General features: G+C 49.0%; 1 protein-coding gene across 2 annotated transcripts in view; it reads right to left on the reverse strand.

Moving 5' to 3' along the window:
- C9orf72 (C9orf72-SMCR8 complex subunit) overlaps window positions 1–13,212 on the reverse strand; it is a 35,731-nt gene extending 22,519 nt beyond the window's left edge. The window contains exon 1 of one of the 2 annotated variants that reach the window (XM_075595692.1): window positions 12,926–13,212. The gene's annotated coding sequence lies outside the window, so the exon portion shown is untranslated. Of the gene's footprint in view, window positions 1–10,292; window positions 10,640–12,925 lie in introns of those variants that run through there. The other variant, XM_075595697.1, reaches the window with a different exon arrangement.
- Between the last annotated feature and the right edge of the window lie 268 nt (window positions 13,213–13,480).

Genomic DNA, 13,480 nt, shown 5'->3' on the forward strand with positions numbered 1-13,480 from the left:
CTCTTCTCTCTAAAAAGAACATGGTAGCACGGCTTAGGTCTGCAAAAATGCATCTGAAAAAAACATAAGAATTCTGGAACAATGTCCTTTGGACAGACGAGACCAAAGTGGAGATGTTTGGCCATAATGCACAGCGCCACGTTTGGCGAAAACGAAACACAGCATATCAGCAAAAACGCCTCATCCCAACTGTCAAGCACGGTGGTGGAGGGGTGATGATTTGGGCTTGTTTTGCAGCCACAGGACCTGGGAACCTTGAAGTTATTGAGTTGACCATGAACTCCTCTGTATACCAAAGTATTCTAGAGTCAAATGTGAGGCCATCTGTCCAACAGCTAAAGCTTGGCCGAAATTGGGTCATGCAACAGGACAATGATGCCAAGCACACCAGCAAATCTACAACAGAATGGCTGAAAAAGAAAAGAATCAGGGTGTTGCAATGGCCCAGTCAAAGTCCAGACCTCAACCCAATTGAAATGCTGTGGCTGGACCTTAAGAGAGGTGTGCATAAACAAATGCCCACAACCCTCAATGAACTGAAGCAACAATGTAAAGAAGAGTGGGCCAAAATTCCTCCACAACGATGTGAGAGAGACTGATAAAGTCATACAGAAAACGATTACTTCAAGTTATTGCTGCTAAAGGTGGTTCTACAAGCTATTGAATCATAAAGGTATACTTAGTTTTTCACACATGGCTTCTCCATTTTGGCTTTATTTTTGTTAAATAAATCATGACACTGTGTAATATGTCATGTGTTGTTGTTCATCTGAGGTTGTATTTACCTCATTTTTACTTTGACAAAGTACCCAAGGAGGTACGAAACGTGTCAGAGTGCGCCTCCGCGAGGTGCCCGCTATTTTTTGTACATGTCCAGCTACTAATAAATAATCATTTTTAGTGACCCAGCAGCATCAGCTTTTCATTTGGCATTTCCACTACAGCAGTGCTTGGCGCTTTTCCCCTGCTGGGGATTCCTTTTCCTGCCTTATCTATTTGAGCCGGTGCACGCCTATCCAGATTGAAGCAATCAAGCGAGTACTGAAGCTTTATTTCTTTATCGTCTTACTCTGTGATCCTGCTCCAGGACATTGTCATTCCAATAAGATGGGGGTCGGGTTGATCTATACGGGCGGCCCTGACTCACCCCATTTACATTATTGGTTTATGCTTGTACTAGGAGCACCCCTAGGATCTACCTCTGGATGGACATTGTGGATCTGAATTTATTATACTTTATTGCTTCATTCATGTGCTTTCCATGCCATTATTTTTCACTCTTTTAGAGCTCTACATTGGGAGATCTATTTCTCCTGTCTGTCTACCTCATTTTTAGACCTGCTAAGGAACAGATGATGTTATTAGATCCTGATATGTAAAACCATAGAATTCAAAGAGGGTGTACTTTCTTTTTTTTAAATATATATTATATATTATACACATTTTTTTGTGTGTTGATGTTCAGTAAATATTATTGTTATATACCCGGTGTGTGTATTTACTGTCTGGATTGGGTTCCTGAGAGGGGTTATCCTACTGCGTTAGGATCTCTCCCAGGTGGAGGCGCTGTGTACCAAAGGACGCAATCACCCCAGGCTCCCAGTGGCGGAGGATCAAGCCTCCTGTATGCCAGACAGGTACTCAGCACACATACTTCCCTTAAACACGAGGAAAGGGGGATACATTTGGAAGTGCTGCTGAGATTCAGACCTGGGGTGCCCGAACAAGTAGTTTAAATTAGCAGAAACATGTTTACGCTGTCCGCTCAAGGAGGTCCACCAGTGGGCCCTCCAATATGAGGAATCTCCTCACCACGTGGTTGCAGTGGGGGATGTCCCCGCAACCCTGTGGGAAGTCTGCAACACCCTGAGCAAATTCCCCGGGTTTGCTCGCGCCTGATATGTAGGCCGCAAGTGGGACCCCACATATCGCTGGACTATTGTTCTAGTTACTGCTGGCCGCGAAATAAAGGCGGAAGATACCCCTCGGGCTCTGTAGTTTCCAGAAGCCCTGCCCACAGGTTGTCCCTTGATCTTCCCAGACTTGCCATTACCCATGACAATCTCTAGTCCGGGGCCCCTAGCAGAGGTACCGTATCAAGCTGAAACTCCATGCCCCACCTATACTCCAGGGAAATACGACGCCCTGCTCCCGGGGTGTTCATTACTCTATTACGACCCACTCCTACCCAGGGTAACGTTCAGTCCAGGAACTACGCCCCTCCGTGCTGAGATCCCACACCCTTTATATACCTCCAGCAGTTATGGGACTAGTTCCGAGCAAGCTTCTAGCCAATGGCCAGAATACCCCAGGCGTTGGTCAACTGGAAGGTAGACTTGGGGGTAACACTACCCCAACTGGTGGAAGCCCTGACGTAATCTTCACAATTACAGAATTACCGCAAGCTCAAAGCTTTCTCCAGTATAACACCCACGCCCGTGGGGGTAGAAGGGATTGCAGCATGGAAAGAGCATACCCTGAAGGTACTAGAGGAATGGTCGTGCACCGAAGCAGTAAAAAGGCAGAGGATCATGGAATGCCTAAGGCCCCCGCTTCTACGATGGTGAGCATGCACAGGGAGCAAAATGTGGATGTAACGGCCCGGATGCTGGTGAATTTTCTAAACAAGGCCTACGGTCTGGAGGACGACGAGAGTGAGCTCTGTGCTAAGTACTATGCCCTCTGCCAGAAAGAGGGAGAGGAGCGGTCTGCGTTCATTCACTGCATACAATTAGTATTGTGGCCGCTACTCACCCGCAAACTCGCCCCACCTCAAAAGTGGATGAAGCCCGACGCAAGCAGTTCCTGTGAGGATCGAGTCCAACCCACCCTATAGCCAACATACTCCGGTGTGCTCTCATGCAAGGGAGTCCTACGACGTTTACAGGACTATTGAACCAAGTGAAGGTGCACGAGGCACACGCCCAGCTGCAGGCATCCAAGAAACATAAGGAGTCCTGCAAGGAAGAGTCCAAAGGGGCATCGGCCCGAAGTCCAAGGTGGCAGAAAGTGCCGAGGATACCCCTCCTTCAGTGGCACCTGTCTCTGAATCCAGGATGTCCTGGAGACCGGCTTCTAACCCTGGTTTCAATGCCGATCGCGATAACCGCTGCTACAACTGTAACCGAGATGGCCACTTCACTAAAGACTGTCCCGAAGCCAAGGAGACCCACCTCTGACACCAGGGCCTTCACAGTGCACACGATGGAACCGCCCTCCACACCATCGGAGGGTGCCCTGGCGCCCAGTACCGAAGAGGTACCTAGACACCTACAGTCGAGTGGGGCCTGTGGCGATTATACGAGTCTTAGTGGGAGGAATATACTCTTCTGCATTGCTGCATACTGGATCACAAGTGACCATTATCTACCGGCCATTCTACAACCAGCATCTGAAACATCTGCCTATGCAGTTGGCAGAGAAGAATCGACGGTGTGATCCAAGTGCGGTTGGATATATCCTGGGCCCCAGGAACATCCAAGCTCCTCCATCATACTAGGGGACCAATGCCGATGTGGTGCAGGCCCTGATCCGAGCCTATCTGGAAGAGGCCGCCGAATTACCCAAATGTTCACTGAAGATTCACCCTATATTCAAGGAGGAATGTCATAAAATCTCTGCCTTCGAGGGATATGGCCACATCTTCAATCTCGTGAATGGGTTGACTGAGATTCCACCAGGGGGAGTGAGGCACATGGCCGCTATGCCTAGTTATCCAGGCCATGACGAGGCCAACAGATACTTTTCCCTAGAGACAACGCCTGAAGTAGACACCAAGAGAGGGTACAAGATGGTGCCAGAGATAAGAGAGTGGAAATCCTCATTTCCTGGGAGAATCAAAGTGACCATCCACAACATCTCGCCTCACCCTATACAATTTGATGTCGGTCAAAAACTGGGATGGATACCAGGTTACTTTAATATAGAGTCACTGGCACATGTGAACGCCGCTATCGTGCAAGAATATCCTGCCGGACTGCAGTTCGACTTCGGGGAAATCGACCCTGCCCGCGGACTGGAAAAAACGGCTAAGACTCCCAGCCCATTGAAACCAGCATCCACATGCAGGATATATGGCTGCTCTGGATCAGCGTAGGCAGTAACGCATAGCTCACCTCAAACGAAGCATGACCGCGGTGCTGAGGTAGGGAATTGAGTAACGCCAACCCACAGCCATTCCGGGCGCACCAAGAATGTAGATTGGTCGTGCAAGCCAGGTCAGGAGTATAGATGTGAGAGTAGTAGAGAGTACTTACCGGATCAGGATTGGAGAGTAGCGGATCGTCGGGGTACGTAGCCAAAAGTACCTCTACTCCTGATCTGGATATCTTACGACATACCACCTGTCTCCGATCCTAAACCTGGCAACATACCCCGACGATCCTCTACTCTTCAATCCTAAAACTTGGCGACGTACCAAAAGTACCCCATTGGCCTTCGCCCAGTGGCATATGTGAGCCAAAGCTCGACACCAAGCAAGCAAAACTACATGGTTCAAAAAACTGGAGTTCCTCGCACTCAAGTGGGCAGTAATCGAAAAACTCCACGACTACTTATACGGAGTCTCTTTCGAAGTACGGACGGACAACAACCCGTTGACCTATATCCTGACATCCGCCAAACTGGACGCAACTGGCCACAGGTGGCTGGCGGCACTCTCAAATTACCAGTTCACCCTCAAGTACAAGCCGGGCCCTGAAACATTGGAGCCGATGCTCTGTCCAGAAGACCTTGACTGAGTGTGACACCGGATGACGGCCCGTGGGAAGAAATCCCTGGACCTGGGATTCGGGCGATGTGTTCAACGGCCACAATAGTGGAGGATAAGGTGGCGTTCTCTGAACTAAGAGTAGACGACTCGCTGAGATGTCAGTCCAAGGCACTCCCTGCCGCCGACTGCCATCCAGAAGGAATGGCAATCACCCAGGACATCATCCTAGAATGGAAACACTTGGTAAAGTATCGGATGCGTGACCCAGTGGCTAGAGCAATATGCCAGGCCACTCAACAGAACAACCCTTCCCTGGTGAAGCGCGCTCCTACCGGCACCGTCACGGTCATCATGAGGGAATAGGACAAGTTCTGCATAGAGCGTGGTCTCCTCTACAGGGTCGTCCCGTACTATAACCCCCCCGATAGACAACTGGTACTGCCCCGATGCTTGGAATACCAGGTTCTACGATCAATGCATGATGAGCATGGACAGCTGGGCATAGACAAGACCTTTGGCCTAGTGAGAGACCGGTTCTTCTGGCCCAAAATGAGGGAGTCAGTAGAACGCCACTGTAGAAAGTGCCAGCAGTGTATACAGAGGAAAACACTGCCCGCATGCGCAGCCCTAATGGGTCATCTAAAGAGCTCCGGTCCCATTGACCTAGTCTGCATGGACTCTGTATTGAGGCAGACTCAAAGGGCGTCAGGAATATCCTAGTAGTGACCGATCACTACACCCTGTACGCCCAAGCTTTCCCAACTAAGGATCAGAAAGCTCTCACTTGATAAAGGGCATTTTTGCCTGAAACTAGTTGGTGGACCCCTGCTGTGGCCTAGGGGGGACCCTTTTGTCCACTTTTTATGTAATAAATCTATTTTTTGTTGCTTAAAACCGTGAGCCTCCTTCTGTTACTTTGGGCAGTGCACTGCCTTATTTTTCTACTTGTTCCTGCCATCACCTGGGAGATTGCACGCCTATGAAGATTCTGAGATTGGATACTCCAGGAGAAACTGAGTGAGTTCACTTTGTGGGTCGCTGTACCCCTTTTTTCTCTGATATATGGGACGTTGGCCTGTACTATTTATTTATGGTGCTGCTGGCATTAGGTACTAGTCCCCTAACCCTATTAGGGCTTCGTTATGCTATATGCTTACATTGAAGGAGTTTATCCTAAACCTCAGTTTATTATGCCAAACAGGACTTGTTTTTTCTGATGCACTGGCTTTCTACACAAGACAGTAGCCAAGGTGCTGTGGGAGAAGTATGTTATGCACTACGGCTTGCCGAATCGGATGCACTCCAACAAAAGGGAGAGATTTTGAGAGCAAGCTCATCATCAAGGAGCTTCTCAACATCCAGAAGTCTCGTACCACTCCATACATAGGGAGACGCTCTGCTGGAGGGTTTCAACCAAAATCCTGCTCGACATGCTGGGCACCTTAAAGGGCTCCCGAAAGCCGAATGGAGCAAGCAAGTCAAATCGCTAGTGCATGCGTACAACTGCACAAGGCATGAATTCACGGTGTTCATACCGTACTTCATGATGTTCAGGCGAGAGGCACGACTGCCTGTGGACATCCGTCTCGGGGTATCTACCGATGGGGTACCCAACATGACTCCCTACAAATATGTGAGATGGCTCCAAGATAGCCTGCACCAAGCGTACCAGTTGGCAGAGAAAGCCACCGCACAACAAGCAACGATATGACCACAGGGTCTGTCATCGGGAACTTCGGCCTGGAGACATCGTGCTCCTGCGAAATCTAGGAGTCCTAGATTCGGCCAGAGTTTATGCTGGCGTGAAGCTCCCTTTGAGGTAGAGTCCCAAATGCCGGGCCTCCCTGTCTACAGAATTTGAGATGCAGATGGCAGGGTAAAGGTCTGGCACCGAAATCACTTGCTACCCATTCCTCAAGTGGGGGAAAGTGACCCCAAACCAGAGACAATAGTAACGGCCAGCGAGCCAGGGGGGTCCGACGAGAACCCAGAGTCAGTGACCGTACCAAATCAGGATCCTATGGAAGGAACCTCAGCTAGTTCAAATGGAGACTGGTGGGCACCTCCCGAATGAGCAACGGGTAATGGGTCCGTGCCTCATGCACCTTGCCCCGCGGCTTCAACAAGCCATCCCCTTGACCCACACAGCCCGAGCTTTGTCCCTTCCAGAGACTTTACAGAGACTGGTTCACCCTTTATGAGAGGGTCAAGGCCAGGATATCCTCTCTCAAGAAGAACACATGGCAGAGAGACTCGCAGGAGTCAGCGAGCAAGACGTCCTCCCACTAGAGTGGCATGCGATTTTAGGGCCACCTAACTACGAGTCTCAGCAGCTGTCTCTGAGCCAGTTTACCTCCATAATAACCCTGTTCACTGAAGAATTTAATATTGTTTCAAGTTTGGATCAGTTAAGTTGTATATGTCTGTATGCATTTTCCATGATATAAATGATGTATACATGTTGTTCCCAAGCAGGGACGTTGGTTTCTCCACCAGGGGGCGGTTGTAGCCAGATCCCCTTACCTCCCGGTCCGAAGGATGAGGAGACAGCTACAGAGCTGCCCCGGTGCCGTCAGGGCTGTGGGTGGACCCGGCATGGAGCACGGCAGTAGGGTCGCAAGCGGGCGGCGGATCACCGGAGCTCTGCGTCGGCCCAAGTGTGCATGGCGCCGCCATTTTGTGTTTGCGCATGCGCATTGCTATCCTCGTGCATGCGCAGTACAGCCGCGAGCAGTGGCCATCTCGGAATAGGCTCCGCGCAGGACTACATGTCCCAGCATGCTCTAGGGCATGCACCACAGGGGCAGAATAGCCAATAGGGCTTTGGGATTCTCGGTGAAGAGAGATAGATACATTTGGCGCGCTAGGCATCTCACGCTCAGTCAACAGAGGGACCCCAACAGAACATGTAGTGTCCAGGGAGCAGTGCTTCCCTGGACTAGGCCTAGGCTTGCTCCTTAGGCCCTGAGTCCCTACCAGTTTGTGGCTGCTGTAGGGAAGGCCCCCTAGATAGGGACACTTCCCTAATAGCACCAATATAGTTAGTGCACCGGTGACGGACGCCACATGGTGTGGGTGCGGCCTGCGGTCTGGGACCAGACCCAGGCATATATTACCAGAGACATTTACAGGGACACCCTCCAACGGGAGCTCCCTCAGAGGTGGACCGGACGCACCAGAAGCAGCGGCTTCATAGAGACATATGCCGTGGGATCAGACGGATTCTTTGTTGTTCAGCAGTACCTGGGTACAGGAGTGCCCAGGGAGGTATCTACAAGTGCACCAACGGCTACACACACAGTGGATAGCGCTACTCCACACTTTTTCGGAGGGCCTGGTCTGTGGTCACCAGTTGGTTAAGGGCCCAGGCACCTCAGTACTTTGGGGAGGGGTTCCACGCAGCTTATGGTGGGTGAGAGATATAGATATATATATATATATATATATATAGATAGATAGATAGATAGATAGATAGAGAGAGAGAGATATATATACATATATACATATATACACAACTGTATGCTCATCTGCATGTCTTAGGCAGGTCTACAACCCCGCCTTTCCCCATCATCACCCAGCATACAGCACTTCCACTGCAGCAAGGGATTCTGGGAAATGACATGCAAATGAGCACACACTGGGTGCTCATTTGCATGTCATTTCACAGAATTCCTTGCTGCAGTGGAAGTGCTGTATGCTGGGTGATGATGGGGAAAGGCGGGGTTGCAGACCTGCCTAAGACATGCAGATGAGCATACAGTTGTATTTGCATATTTGCTTTGCTGTGGAGGGTTTTGTCACTTTTTTTACTCACCATAACTTAACTCAGTATTATGGTATAGCCTATCCCATAGCCTCTTTGCATACCCAGTTAAAATAAACCCCACACTGATGAGACCCATTAAGGTCGAAACAGCTGTCTGTGGGTGGTTTTCTGGGTATGCACCTTAACCCTGGCTGTGCTCAAAGCTGTGACCATGCAGCAAGCTTAAGCCTATAGGGAACCATGTTAAAAATGGTTTTTGAGGCAAAAAGTGACACTGTGTGCTCATTTGCATGTCATTTCCCAGAATCCCTTGCTGCAGTGGAAGTGCTGTATGCTGGGTGATGATGGGGAAAGGCGGGGTTGCAGACCTGCCTAAGACATGCATATGAGCATACAGTTGTATTTGCATATTTGCTTTCCTGTGGAGGGTTTTTGTCACTTTTTTTACTCACCATAACTTAACTCAGTATTATATATATATATATATATATATATATATATATATATTCATTTCCCAGAATCCCTTGCTGCAGTGGAAGTGCTGTATGCTGGGTGATAATGGGGAAAGGCGGGGTTGCAGACCTGCCTAAGACATGCAGATGAGCATACAGTTATATTTGTGTATATATATATATATATATATATATATATATATATATATATATATATATATATATATATATATATATTTGTGTATATATATATATATATATATATTTTTTTTATTGTGTTGATGTTCAGTAAATATTATTGTTATATACCCGGTGTGTGTATTTACTGTCTGGATTGGGTTCCTGAGAGGGGTTATCCTACTGCGTTAGGATCTCTCCCAGGTGGAGGCACTGTGTACCAAAGGACGCAATCACCCCAAGCTCCCAGTGGTGGAGGATCAGGCCTCCTGTATGCCAGACAGGTAGGTACTCAGCACACGTAGTTCCCTTAGACACGTGGAAAGGGGCTACATACTTATCTAATTATGTACCAGTTTTAACATTGTTCATCACTATATACACCATTCATATATTCATTAATAAATCAACTTTTTTATGGAGCATGTGCTTTCAGTTTACTTTTGTCAGATACAAGTAGCTGCACTAAGACTCCTAAACCACTTTGTAGGTAACAAAACATTTGCATTTCTGGTTTAATTACCATTGATTTTGTGTAATATTTTTTATATTTTTTCATTAACATTTATCACTTCACATTTTCCAATGTAGTATCAAGTTCACTAGCAAATATAGCATTAGGGTGAAATTTGTTTTTCAAAAATTCAGAAATATCAATGATGGTACTATATTCATTTTTATAGTCTGTTCATGTTAAGTACATCACCTTTGTTTATTCCTATATACAGTGTATTGAGATTGGTTAATCAGCGCCAGTTTGTGGGTCTACTAGTGCTGGCGGTACCGGTCGGCTCACAGGGATCTGAGACTCCGCTACTGGGAGCCTGGGGTAACGAATATACTGAGTGGCAGTGCCTCCACCTGCATGGGATCCCAATTGGATGGGTTAACCCCGAGCAGGAACTATTAATAACAGTCCACAGATTATAATAATAACAACAATAATAACCTTTACTGTGAGCAATAACCATGATACACATAAATGCAATAGCAATACTAATGGTTACAGCTATACCTCGCCGCGCAGGGCGTTGTCCCACCACTGTGTATCCCCACACCGTGTCCACAGTACCAGAGGTGTCCCTTGGTCACTTCACCTAATAAGTGTCCCCAAAAGATGCCCACCCCTCTAGGCGTGATCAGCTCCTTACTGTACAGATGTTGGTGCACGTTTGGTGAACGGTACCTGCTGGGTGTCTCCACACCCGGGCGAGCAAACGATGAGAAACAGGGGATTAGCCAATCCAACGATATCTCCGCTGGATGGGATCCCTCCCTCTGGAGTGACCGCTGCAAGACTGGTCGCTCCCTCTCTTGCAGTCTGGTCCCAGACTGCAGTAGCAATAGTTAAAAGGAAACCGCTGTGGTCCTAAGATGGCTAATCACTAAAAAGGCAGAATCCCTAACTGAAGGGGCCTTACCTAAAGCAGGCACACTCTAGGGTGAGTTGGGGCCTAACTGGGGCCTAGGGGATCTCTGGCCTAGTGCAGAGGGTCACAGACCCCTGCACCTATACAACCTCCCCTAGCTGTGTCCCAGCTCCAAATGCCAGCAGAGCACCAACTGTCACAACTGCCTCAGCAGGGAATCATAACACTCCATTGGCCAGGCCTAGTCACCTGACTCCGCAGCCCTGTGGCCTTCTCTGGGGGCTGTAGTCCCCACGGAACCCTTTAATCATTGGCGCCACGTGTACTACCTGTAATGGCCGCCGCAATGCTCCCTACGCATGCGTGAACCTTGTAATGCGCATATCTAACATGGCAGTGCCCTAGCGCTCTCTTCTCTGGAGCTCCAGCGATGCTCTCGCCCAGCGTGACGGCCTCCGCAGCAACCACCCTTCTCCCAAGCTGCAGCGGAGGTTAAAGTCAAACCAGGGAACCCAGGCCACATTATATTATATATAGCAAATGGAAATATTACTGTATGCTCATTTGCATGTCTTAGGCCTCGGGCATGGTCAGCACGTACTGAGGCGCGCTTGTACTTACCTGTGAGGCCCTACAGCCGCAATGAGAGCGGCTTTAGTAGGGGCTCGCCTACGCTTCCGCAAGCGCGCAGTAGGTCTTAGGTAAATTTTAAAATCAAGCGCTTGCCGGAGCGCAGGGCCGGTCACGTGAGCGGTTCGCCCAATGAGGGCGAACCAGCTCCGTGACGTCACTGGCCCGCCTGCCGACATGCCCCCCGGACAGCGCGCTGTCTAAGGCCAGGGAAAGCACCCGCTTTCCCTGAGCCTCAGCGCGCCTCCACACGCCAGCAGGAACCCTGGCCGAGGCCTTAGACAGGTCTGCAACCCTGCCTTTCACCATTATCACCCAGCACTTCCACTGCAGCAAGGGATTCTGGGAAATGACATGCAAATGAGCACACAGTGCCACCTTTTGCTTCAAAACCATTTAACATGGTCCCCAATAAGCTTAAGCTTGCTGCATTTCACAGCTTTGAGCACAGCCAGGTTTAAGATGCATAGCCAGTAAACCCACCCACAGACAGCTGTTTCGACCTTAATGGGTCTCCTCAGTGTGGGGTTGGTTATATTGGCTTTGCAAAATGAAGCAGGGATAGGTTTCACAACTTAGTTAAATTATGGTGGGTAAACAAAGTGACAAAAACCCTCAACTGTAAAGTATACAGCAAACAGAAATATTACTGTATGCTCATTTGCATGTCTACGACATAACTGAGGAAGGTCCATGTTGAAGACCAAAACGTTGGTTTTGGTGTCCTGCGTTATCTTTAATAGGTTTTTTCTATACCACTGTCTGCTGTCACCGGACCAGTTCTGGCTACTCTGGTAACTATACAAGTGTGTGTGTGTGTGTGTGTATGCGCACATCAAAATGACATTAAAATCTAAATGCCTGTGTTTTCTCTCAGTTTTCCTTTAACCAGTTATTTTTCCCACACGTATTCAGGGATGAAATTCTCCCGGGCAGGCGTCTAAAATGTTGCGCCTGGCACCTGTGTTGAGCAACAAAGTGGAGTGACCTGTCATGCAACATTAAAGCTGGATTAGGCACGCTGACTGCCGCAACCGTCACTTAACCCTGCACCACTCAGTGTGAAGGGGGGAGAGAGAGATCAGAGGCAGAGGCGTGAAAATACGGGAGTGAACAACAAAACTTTTAGAGCCAAGGAGCAATCAAGCACTTTCTTAACATATTTTACATAGGATTGAAGCATGGGGTCCCAGGAGTTGAACCCCATTAATTTCAGCTTCGGGACCCCCTGCTTCCAGATAGCTCTGTAGTAGGTGCAGGTAGCCGCTTTGATAGCTCGGCTTTAAAGCTCCCGCGACACGCTGGCCAATAGGAAGCCGCACCAGGTGATGTCACAGCTTCTGATTGGCTCGCAGGGAACGGGATCTTTGAAAAACTTGACACCTGCCAGCCGAATGGCTACCGGCACCTACAACGGAGGTAAGTACCTCGGGGTGCACGCGTCCCCGGAATTAATGGGGGTCAGCGTCAGCCCCAGAGACCACATGCTTCAACATTGTGCACTAAAAATGTTTGGAAAGAAAGTGCTTGGAGGCCCCTTTAAAAAAGGTCAATCTGGCTCTGGCTCAGACTATCCCCCCCCCCCCCCAGCATGTGTTACTAATAACCGTGTATTATTCCTAGTGCGCATTCTATATTATCCTCAAATTACACAGGCAAACTCTAGCCTGTCACTCAGCCAATAGGGACTGTGCACACAACCAGTCACGTGATAGTGACATCACGGACGTCTACCCTTATTGGGAGACCCTCCCTTCTCACCGCGCGCACAACGTTCCAAACAAACAACACAAAGATAACGGCCGTGGCGTTTCCTGACCTGCCGCCTTCCTCCGCTGCCTGTGACGCAGTTAATGATGTGGCCGTCGCGCAGCGCTCCTCACTGCTGCTGCTGTTGTTGTTGTTTTTCTTTGTTCAGAATGTTGAGAATATCGAAGCCAAACCGACCGGGACGCAAAGAGGAAGTGCGTCACGCGTGCACGAGCATGTCGTTTTTCCCTTGGGGTGCGTAAAAAGAGGAACTAAAAGGAGACGAGGGGGGTGATATTGCTGAGGCAGTTACGTCACGAGGCGCTGCTAACGCAGATACCCATTGAAGGGAAGGAGGAGAGCGAACGAACAGAGAGCCAATCATAGAGCGAGGAGAATGAACCAATCAGTGCGGAAGGGAAAGCGAGCCAATCGGAGCAAGGGGCGGTTTCCAGAGAGCCGATCAGATTATGGGATGTTGCAGAGAGTCAATCATAGGGTGCGAAGCAGGCAGCCTGAAATAGAAAGGCTAATCAGTCAGAGCCCATAATTACAGCATGAAATAAGCGAAGACAGGATGTCAGTGTAAAGCAGAGGGAGTCATTGAGGGTGTGGGATACATGAA

This window comes from Ascaphus truei, chromosome 1 (genome assembly GCF_040206685.1).
Source record: "Ascaphus truei isolate aAscTru1 chromosome 1, aAscTru1.hap1, whole genome shotgun sequence".
Lineage (NCBI taxonomy): Eukaryota > Metazoa > Chordata > Amphibia > Anura > Ascaphidae > Ascaphus > Ascaphus truei.